This window comes from Papaver somniferum, chromosome 9 (assembly GCF_003573695.1).
Source record: "Papaver somniferum cultivar HN1 chromosome 9, ASM357369v1, whole genome shotgun sequence".
NCBI lineage: Eukaryota > Viridiplantae > Streptophyta > Magnoliopsida > Ranunculales > Papaveraceae > Papaver > Papaver somniferum.
In genome coordinates, this window is record NC_039366.1 from 120,315,229 (window position 1) to 120,326,350 (window position 11,122).

General features: G+C 36.0%; 1 long non-coding RNA gene and 1 other non-coding gene across 2 annotated transcripts; one reads left to right on the top strand and one right to left on the bottom strand.

The window, feature by feature from the left end:
* Positions 1–1,341: 1,341 nt before the first annotated feature.
* Positions 1,342–1,425, top strand: TRNAL-CAA. Its single transcript has one exon. It is a non-coding gene; the product is annotated as a tRNA-Leu (tRNA).
* A 7,989-nt stretch (positions 1,426–9,414) lies between these two features.
* On the bottom strand, positions 9,415–10,861 carry LOC113309622. The gene is made up of 2 exons (XR_003340690.1): positions 9,873–10,861; positions 9,415–9,746 (listed from the first exon to the last, which is right to left on the bottom strand). It is a non-coding gene; the product is annotated as an uncharacterized LOC113309622 (long non-coding RNA).
* Between the last annotated feature and the right edge of the window lie 261 nt (positions 10,862–11,122).

The following is an 11,122-nucleotide window of genomic DNA, read 5'->3' on the forward strand; positions in this document are numbered from 1 at the left end:
CACGCCCACAGCCAAGAAGCCCATCCCGTCGACGTCGGATCTTTGCCCGAACAAATCCAAGGGCAGAAGTTAAAAGATGTACCAAAAGCACGGTGTACTGCGGAGCACCAAATAACTCCCGAAGAGTTACTTTATCTCATCCCCAAAAGAAGCCAAGATCAACGGTGAAGAGAAGGTTGACTGACATGGACGTGACAGGGGCAGAAGACACTTGTCTGACACGAGCATGCGTCTCAACTACCCGCATTAAACACTCTGAGCAGTGTACGTGTAGATCAACCCGTGGAACGAACGAGGATGACTCTGCGTGATCAAGCAATGAACGAAGACCTCTGCGTGATGGATACAAAGCACAAGAAGATAAGGTTCCAACGGCCCTCAGAAACTCTAACCCTATAAATATCCCCTCTCCACCAAGAGAGGGGGGATCGGAGAAAAGAGAGAGGTTGAGAGAGAAGTGGAGAGAGAAGAATTGTTAGTGTAAGTTTACCTTTTACAATTCGCAGACCTATGTAAACTCCAAAGTCATTCGACTACCTCTGTAATCATCAAATGCATAGTGAAAACGACAACCCCGTGGATGTAGGCCTTAGTGCTGAACCACGTAAATCCCAGTCTTATTTACACTTCAGCACTTTACATTCATTTCATACTCCACGAGTTTTACGATTACACTTCGTTTTCTTTATCTTCCTCTATGTAAACACCCCTGGTGATGATATTAGACGAGGCAATGATAAACCCGAAGGTTTTGAGCCGAGGAATCAATGCAATTGTCTCATCAGTGCGAGCATGTGTATAGAATGCGAATATTGCTTGTGAACATATAGATGCCTTCGTGATTTATGTGTTCACAAAGAGATGGCACATAACAGCAATCCCAGTTATGGTCTTCAATTTCCAGTCTGATCTTTCAACCAACGAAGTTTTATTGAATATCAAACCATCTAAAATCCCTGCTCCCACTCCTCAGTATGCAATGTACTGGTGGGCGGCATGAGACATTAATAGCCAAGCAAGCAGATTATGGCACATCGTTTTGGTTGAAAGTTTGACCAGATAGTTGAATAATTGATGTATAGAGTTTTCGACACAATAGCCCACTAAGAGATGAAGACCTGAAAGAGAAGCTGCCTTGCCTCATGATTAGATCAAGATACGTCGCATCATAGGCCCAAGAGATGTAGTATGCATGTGCATGAACATTAGAGGAACCATGTAGTGACTCGCGGGGAACTGGAGTATGACGCCGATTATTTCATGCTTGCCGGCAGAGATGGCCGGGCTTCTTTCAAAATGTACGCCGTATGATGTTCAGTAAAGTAATTTGTGCAGCAACAAGTCAGGTTGGCCGAGTGGTCTAAGGCGCCAGACTCAAGTTCTGGTCTTCGAAAGAGGGCGTGGGTTCAAATCCCACATCTGACAGCATAGTTTTTTCCATTTTGGACGCTGCAATATACCCCCACGAAGCATAGTTTTTTTCCATTTTGGACGCTGCAATACACCCCCACGAAGCCTCGTCCGTGGTTGGCAGATGACGAAACATCAACGTAATTCTACCGCCCCACTCGAGCATAAGAAGTAGACACAAGCAGGGCAGGAGGTGGACTGGAAATTGGTATATTTGGGCTGACTTTACTTGAGTGGGCAAGATTAAAGAAGGTATTGGGCTTTTAACTAGCACTGGATTTGCTCCCCGGGCATATTTTTTCTTTTAAATTGGTGTGCGTGCGGTTTCGCCTCGCCCCGTGGCAATGCATTTTTGATTTGGTATGCGCGGGGTTTCGCCTAGCCCCATGATAACATTTTTTGATTTGGTTTGCGCGGGCCCATGGCGATGTATTTTTGATCTGATGTGGTGGGGCAAATCCATTAAATATGTGGAGAATATGTGCAAATTTAATTTATTTTTGATTTGGTTTGCGCGGCCCGTGGCGATGTATTTTTTATCTGACGTGGTGGGGCAAATACATTAAATAGGTGGAGAATATGTGCAGATTTAATTTATTTTTTCCTTTTATTTTCGCAGAAAATATGTGGATTTTTTCCCCTTTATATATTAATTTGGAAAAAGAAGTCGTAATATAGTAGTTACTCGATTTCCAAATTGAATTTGGACTTCCATAAAATTCCAAGCACAGTAAGTTAGGTTTTTCCTTTTAAGTTTGTAATTTTCAAACCAATCACACGTTGCCAAGTGTCCTCACCTAAATATTATATTTGGTTTCCTTTTTTTTAAAAAAATATTTTTCCTATTCTTTTTAAATTAATCATACGTTGCCAAGTGTCCTCACCAAAACGCTCGTTTTACAAAACTAAAAAAAGAAGAAGACCTATTTCGACCAATAGGAAGCGAAGAAACCCTCACCATTCAACGTGGGAGTTTTATTTGTCTAGACCTTTAAGTCTCTAGATAGCTTCGTCCCTAATGTTATCACTTACCACATTTAGGGACCTTAAGGTGAGTATGGGTTGGCGTGTGGGCCTACAGGATGTAGGTGGATTGGCGTATTTTACCTTTTTTTTTTCTCCTTATAGAAAGTATCTTAATGTCAAACATGGTAGCAAAAATTAACTTCGTTTTAAAATTTGATAGACTACTGCAGTCTAATGAATAAATAAATTATCAGAACATAACCCTAAAGGATGATTATAATTTGATATTAGAATGGGATGACTTTAATATCTAGTTACATTAACGTATTGGGTAAGCGCGCAACAAGCTGCGCTGCAAGTCCTTTATGAATTGCAAATCCTATCCTTTTAAAAATAAACTCTCTCGAATCAGGAGTCATGACATTACTGTGCATGACTTTCTGGACTCTCTTGAGAAGTCCAACCGCCTCAGGAGCCAAAAAACCAAATGTGTCAAAAGCGAAGGGTATAAAGGCATGTCCATTATCATGACATGCTTTCTCATGTTTCGCCATCTTACCTGAGGCATCCCCCAATGCTGCTTGTCCCACTATAAACGAGCCATGTCCAATACCCACTGAAGGGGAAACCCCGGTGAGGTCAACACATGCATGTTTCCCGTTTTCCCACCCAAAAATAAGAACATCGGCTGCCTAAGTGTTGATCTCCCTTCGAGTGGATTTATCAAAAAGTTGACAACCGCTTATTTCTTTGCTGAAATACCGCTCTCCATAAAATATCATACAAAGTATCCCTCACATGACCATGTGTATGTTTATGGCTTAACAAAATACGAGATCATTTGTTTAGTCCAAATTGATTCTGGATAAGAGAAACTAAGTTAATTCTGATCTTAGTTAGACATATCAAATTGGAGGATTCGGTTATTCAAGTTTAATCGAATGCCTTGACAAGAAAAACTAGTTAACTAACCTAGTGTTTTTCTTGTCTAAAGAGAATGGTCTAAGTTATTGTCTGAATAATTAGAGCATGATGAGAAAAATAAAGTTAATTTTGATCTTTATTTTGGTCATATCGAATGAACCGGTTGTGTATGCGTGAAACATATTTTTTGACAATCGCGGTTTAACAAGGGAATTAAGTTTCTTAGTCGATTTGTTAAACTATTAGGAAAAATTTCTTCGGGAAATTTTTCCCTTGATAACATATTAAAACTAAATTACTTGTAGTTTCGGTTTTAATATTGATTATCTAAAGTGGTATGTTAAACCTTCGTGCTTAACTCTTATAGGTTGTTTACAAGTCTTTTAGATTTGTAAGATCCTTTAGGTTTGTCTTTTATTTGCTCGAACGTTTGTCATTTTGTGACAAAAAGGGGGAGATATATATGGAGTAAACAAGTGATTTGCAATCACTAAGGAAAGGACAATTGTGCTTAAACGTTATCTCTAACGAAAGAGTAAGGCATTGACTAAGGGGGAGAAACATATCATATTTCCGTTGTAGTATTTCTAACTACAAAAAGGGGAATAACAAAGATGTTCGGATTGAATATTTACCTAGCTTACCTTTAGGGGGAGTAAAATCTTTTGTTATTCAAATGTCAATAACGACATTTATTTATTGAATATATGCAGGTTATTGTGCTGTAGAAACTTGGAATCAAGCGTATGTAAAATGAATTCTTTTGTAATTTGTTTATCCACATGTAATAAGAGTTTTGTCACTAAAATTAACAAAGGGGGAGATTATTAGAGCATAGATCGGTTGAACTCACCATGCGTCGGTATGTCAAGTTTGGTTGTCATATTTTAGTGTGTCAAAACTCATCTAAAGTCGTTTGATTAAATACTAGAGTCAATTTCGTTTAGGTTAGACTAGAAAGTCTAGGAATGTTGAGACATAAAAGTATTACTCCGAAGACCTGAAGAATGTGAAGAGGTAGCGAACTACAACAACAACATCATCCTTCCACTTCAGGTTAGTAATATTGACTTGCACTGTTTCATTCCTAACGTATCTTTCAAGTCGTGCTATATTGAAAACATAACTGCGAAGCTGTATATACTGTACATATTGTATAATACTCCAGTGATGTGACATGGTCATAATTGTATGATCATAGCATTATAGAATTAGACTACGAAGTATAATGCTTATATTTTGAACTTCCTAGATATGACATCAACATAATCTTGTATATATTGTTATGATTATGTGAATGGGTTATGGTGAAGATTTCATCCTAGGAAATAATGTTTTATATTTGTTTCAAGGAAGTACATTCATGAACTTGTTTTCGTGAATCAAAAGAGATTCCATTAGGCTTATTGGTCTGGCTATTCATTGCAAATCTTTGGATGACCAATATGTGTGGGATGGTAGAACCGATCTTAACTTATATTATGTATCTTGGTATAACTAATCACACTGCATGACTTATGATTTGGTATGACTGGCTTTTATTAATTGGAGTAACCGATCCTAAGCAATCACCATGTGATGGTATGATCGATACTTGTTATTGGTATGACCGATCCTAGTAATTGGTGTGACCAATCATGAGTATGTGTAATCGGTCCTGGAACTGGTGTAATCGGTACTGGTAACTGGTGTAACCGATCCTAGTGACTGGTGTGACCGATCACAAGTATTTTCATATTTAGGTATAACCGATCCTAGTGATTGGAAGAACCGATTGAACCCATGTATGTGATTTGGTATTTGATCAATCACATAGTAGTCTTGGAAAAAAGGTGAACCAATATAATTCTAAACTTTTTTGGAAGTTTGGTTAACCGATTCCAAGAATCCAAATCCACGTAAATATGAAATAAGGATTTGCAGTGAAAAGATGTCAACATACTTTGAACACGAGCAGTAACTCTTATTATTTATTGTTCAAAGATATTCCTTAGTACTCAAGGTGATCATGTGCCGAACTAAGTTGAGAATCTTTTGATTAAGGTTTTTGGTTTTATATGCTTTAATTACCAACAATTAATGCATATCTCTAAAGAATAAAAATTAGTAATGTGTATTTACTAATTGCATATTTTCTATTGAGATATTTCGGAAATATTGGACAAACATTTATTTATTGGAATTAGGAAAACTGAATTTTTTCATTCATTGCAAATCTTGAGAATATTTTCGGTTTTGGAAATTCCTTGATGTCCAAACATTCTTGGTCTATAAATACCTAAGTTTGCATTTCTATCAAACTATCCTAAGAGCCAGGCAAACTTCATTTCTTGTTGTTTCTGGTGGAGCCATCTATTCGGAGAGAAAAGTATCCTAATTAGGTGAAATCTCTTACGACCGCTCGTTTTAAGACTTCCGTGGATCAAGAAGCTCTACCAGTACCGTTGGTGGCAAACTAGATAATTGCAGTGTTATTAGTTTTCGATTGATTTGATTGTTTGAAACTTTGATTGCACCTAGTTTGTTTATTCTTGAGAATCTTCTCTTCTGATATAAGATAATATTCACTCAAACTAGATCGAAGTATCGACAGGATCTTTAGAACTGTTGTTAGATCTAAAGACATCTTGTGATAATCCATTGTTAACAGACTCCATTTTGTGCGTGGTTGATCACAAGAGATTCAAGTGGTGTTGTGCAGGTTATTGAAGATTAAAGAAGATTTGAAAACGAAGAAGATTTCTTATTAGTTTTTGTATCTTGTGAATTGTGTGCACAAACCTTGATCGGTTGGGATCCAACTAGAATCCGATTTATTCGATTGATTAGTTGCGTGAGATCGGCATCGCTTTATAGTTTCTCTTTGAGATCTATATTGATTGATTGTGAATATAGACTTAACTATTTCGATAGTTAAAGTTATATTGATCTAACCAGGCAAAGGTTTATTAGATTAAACGGAAGAGCCTTTGCATATGAATTAAGATATCTTTATCTTGAAAAGAATCTAAGAAGTTGTTACCAAACAAATTTGTTGTTCCTTTATTGTTTGGAGTACGATCCAAAAGAATTTTACTAGTGCGTGACTCTTGAAGTCGGAAGCGCAGGGATACTAAGGAAGCTAAGTGGCTAGGGGTAGTCTGCTTGGTCTCAACTATACGAAGTTGGTTTAGATTTTGTATAGCGTCTTAATTCTGAGAGTATTCAATTCTGGACTAGGTCCCGGGTTTTTATGCATTTGCAGTTTCCTCGTTAATAAAGTCTTGCTGTGCCATTTACTTTACTTTTCCGCATTATAATTTTTTATTATAATCAAAGTAAATTGCACTTACGTTAACTCCGTATTACTTGATAGTGATCTTATAGAGTTTGGTTAAGTCCGAACCTATTATCAAGTAACATACTTCGTTTTCGTATTGTCTCGATCTTGTATCCATAGTCAATCACACAAGTTATCTTGTTGTTGTATTGTCTCGATCTTGTATCCATGGACAATCACACGAAATGTGAACCGAATTGTTGTATTGTCTCGACTCTATCCATATACGATCAGTTTCGGTAGAGGACTTATAGGTTGAAACAAAAAGATTGTGGTGTATCTGGGTACCCTCGTCTTTTCACTATCCTAGTCCGAGGCTTAACTAATTGTAGACTAGAAATCAAGATATAGTTTTGACAACTTAATTTGACAACAAGCTTGAGATAGAAACACTTGTGAGTTCGACCGAGCAATGATCTAACAATAGCTTGATGCCATGATATATTAATATCAAAAAAAAAAATTGTCATTTTTACTCACATTCTTATTTTTCGCTAAGTGTTCTGGTGGAAACCCGAGTATCGTCATGATTGGTTGTTTAAATATACATTAAGTTCAACACCCAATGTTTCAGAAGACAAGAATTTGTATCTATACCTTGTTGATCCTACGCTCCAAAGAGATGATTCCATGTCAATAGGTTTATAATCTATTGTCTAAATGGTTTATGACAATAAAATCCATAGTGATTGTCATGCTTGTCTCCTATGCACCTATAAAAGAGTCAATGTAGTTATATACGACTCAAGGTGTACCACGTCGCTTGTGAGTCCAAATTCTTATGACTTGATGTGGGTATCAACACTTCTTATGCTCTTTGTAGAGTTCTCCCTGCCTATCTGACTCCTAACAAGAGACGAGAAAAGGATCTATGGGAATTTCCACATAATAAGATAAGAGGGGTATGCAATAGATATTCTATCTAATCATAATATTGATATTTAAACTTAGGTTATGGGTAAAAGTCTCAAGACATGATAATCATACTGATTCCGGGTACATCATTCACCATTATTAGCAAAGAGAAAGGATCGTAGGTGAAGTACTTACAATAGATAAACCAATACGGCTAATGATCCATGTACCTTGTGTGTCATTCATGACTACCTAATTTGATTTGTGTTTAGATTTTTAAATGTTCAGGTTTGAAGAAACAAATAATGTTGACTAACTTGCAGTATTTTAATCTTTATTGGTTATATGTATTGCAAAGTCTTATGAGATATATGTGTCCTTTTTGTTTCGTGAATTGAACTGATATCTCATATATGCTCAAAAGTTAAATTTATTATGTTTTATGAACTAAAAATAGAACAAGCTTTGTGAGAGATTTTCGTCGTATTAATCTACTCGTGGTCACGCTCTTGTGTAATTGCTGCATTATCCACTCCGTAAGATTTTCTTATGTTGAGTTATATCGATTGAATTATCTCCTTGTTCGTAACTGGCGTTGAGATTAATTTATGTCGATGTTTAGGATACAAATTCATGTGATTTGTTAATGTCCAACAAAATCCTTATTTTTCATTAAAGTAAGAGTTCTTAAATGAACTTGTGCTTAATTGCTATATCTTTGTGTGGGGAGAGTGGATGTGGAATTTACAGAGGATGCTTATATCTTAAATCTCATAGATGAGCACTAAGTATTTTTCACTCTGTGATATCATCTAAATTAAAGTTGATATATCTATATTATAGAAAGAAGTGGTGTCTGTCTATGAAACAGATCTGGCCATTGAAAATACGTTGTGGATGGTTAAGATGAACCGATCGGTGAGTTTGTCTTCCAGACAAATCCGAGCATTCATTACATCTCTCAAGATAGAGGGACGGCAAAGATTATGACCTGGCCGACCTTAACAGACTTAAACATGGTTAGCCCGATCTCAAATGACTTAAACATAACTAGCCTCCGTTAACGAGTTGCTTATAATATGGCTAACCATGATCAATTTCCTAATTCAATTAAGTTTCCTAATCTTGAATCCTTGATCATTATACAAACCTTGATTACCAATTTCTTGATTTAATAATAATTCAATATAAGGGCTAATCTTTCAAATTCCTATCTACATATTTGGCCGTGAGGTTACTGTTGCAATAAAAGTCTTCGATCTTTGAAAATAAATATTCCTTCTATTTTTTTTTACCGTTATATATTCTATTTTGGTCTGTCTTTCTTTATCTGTCGTCTGTTTATAGACATATTTTTTTCTTAGACTATCAAATATATCCTTCATTTTTTTATAATTATAAAATCATTTTTAATATAAACTCAATCCAAAATCTTAAATAGATTTTAAATAAAATCATTTTTAATCGTCATTCCCTTTTTAAATAAAAATATTCATGGACAACTATAAAATTCTTAATAAAACTTCTACCTATTCATACATAATCTATATATTAATTCTAACTTTAGTAATAATATAGTATTTAATAGAGTTAGTCATGACATTTTGTACGGTCTCCTTAATATTTTGACTTGTCAATTAGGACCGTTAATAAAAGACGGAGAGAATAGAAAATATAAGCTACTCTTGCCAATCAAGAACCGTGTTTTGTTATCGCCGTGAGGGCTTGCAGCACCATCCTAAATTTTGTAACGCGGTGTTTGTATATCTTTAGTCTAAGATGATCTATTTAAGTTGTCCAAATTCCTTCGATCACTACTAAATTGGAGTTGGTTTGGAAATTACGGGTTCAAATTCCTATCTTCGTAGTGGCAGGGAGCATGAGAATCATCAGACCACTTGATGGTTCTCAACTGGTTGGAGCTTTGAATTCTGGTAAAGTATATCAATAATAACCAAGGACTTCACTTGACGAAAACGTCTATTAGTTGTGTAACAGGAAAGGATATTGTTGATAGATGAATGGCCAGCAAACGCCATGTAATCAGCACGAGAATTCAGCTCGCTAGTACATCCTTAAGAAGCTTGGTGAGATTAGCAATCTCCTCACCTACCATGAGGTGAACCCTAACCTTCTCAAGCGAAGGGTGTATCAAGTAAAAAAATAACGATATAAAACTTATAGGAAGGATAAGTTGCGAAGCCAACCGATTGAACTGTCACTTCCCATTCAAAGACCTCTTCCACTAAATCTCAACAGACGTACCAACCCCCTGAAACATAAAGAAAACCAGTTGACGCCCACAGGGTTGTTTACGGCTGATATAGAAGACCATTAACTCATGCATTAAACCGGAGACAAACAAATGTCGCTAATAAGGCAACGTATATACCCCAACCTTGTTTAGTAATACGTCGTACAGGTTCTTATACGAGCGGTCGTAAAAGACTTGAAGTAACTTTGTTCCATTTCCTCCCCCAAAACTCATGAAATGAAGATGATAACACCAAAAGGTTCCCAAATGGTGGTTCAACCTCTAGGTCGAGCAGAAGCCTTGCTGCGGAAGCATATATGACGAGAGGTAACTCGACTATTATACCTATATGAAAGAAATGCGAAAAGTTGATGATCATAAAGTTTAGTAATTTTTGTTTGTGATGATACTGTTCGCTATACCCATAGATAAGTATTAAGCCTAGGAAAAAACCTTCCATTACATAACAAGTCAGTCCATGTATATGAAGACTCGATGATGATGATGATGAAGACGGAGACGGAGACGAAGAGGGATTCGATTTTTTAAGCTTGATTGGTAGACAAGTGATGGCAAGAAAAGGGAGAAGGGTAATGGACGACGTTAGTGATGGTACAACTGTAATGGATTCGATGAAAGAGGACCCGCATCAAAACAGAACAGAAGAAGTTTGAAGTTAGCAAGCCAACTTATGGAATACCCAGCTCCCAAAATAAGATGAATAGAAGTGAGATTGAGAGGAAGAAGGCTAAAAATGTATACAATTGGTAAGACAGATAAAAGTCTTGGAAATCCTTTCGGAATATTTCGAGCGATCTAATAACAGTAAATTAATGACAGAAAAGCTGTACTCCAGACGTTTATGAACCTCACAAACTCACCACCATAACCAGAAAATTCATCCATTTTCTATCTCACTCTTCAACTCTCTACGGATCCTTATGTTAATAGAACTGCAGAGGTAAGAGAAATAAACTTCAGCTAATGGACTCAAGCTTATTTATATAACATAAAGCAAACAGTTCGTGGGCATTCCCACAACTTCACAAAGTTCCTAAACTTTAGCTAACGACCCATAACAGTGAACTCCCGCAATTAAGCAACAGTTAAAAACGTAGCTAATTTTATTGAATGCATCAATAATTTTATCCATAATTATTTCTAGCCCAAATATTTTTTTTCCTATATAAAAATCCACCATTTAGATACAATTTATAGGTAACCTATAATTAGTTAAAAAAATAACTTGATTATAAAAATAACCTTTCTCTAAATAAAGAAGGCAATTATTTTATTTTCTTTAAAAAAAAGAACCGTTAATAACTTTATGCATAATTCCTAACAAACCTAAAAAAACCTAATTTATGCATAATTCCTAAAAAACCTAACAAACC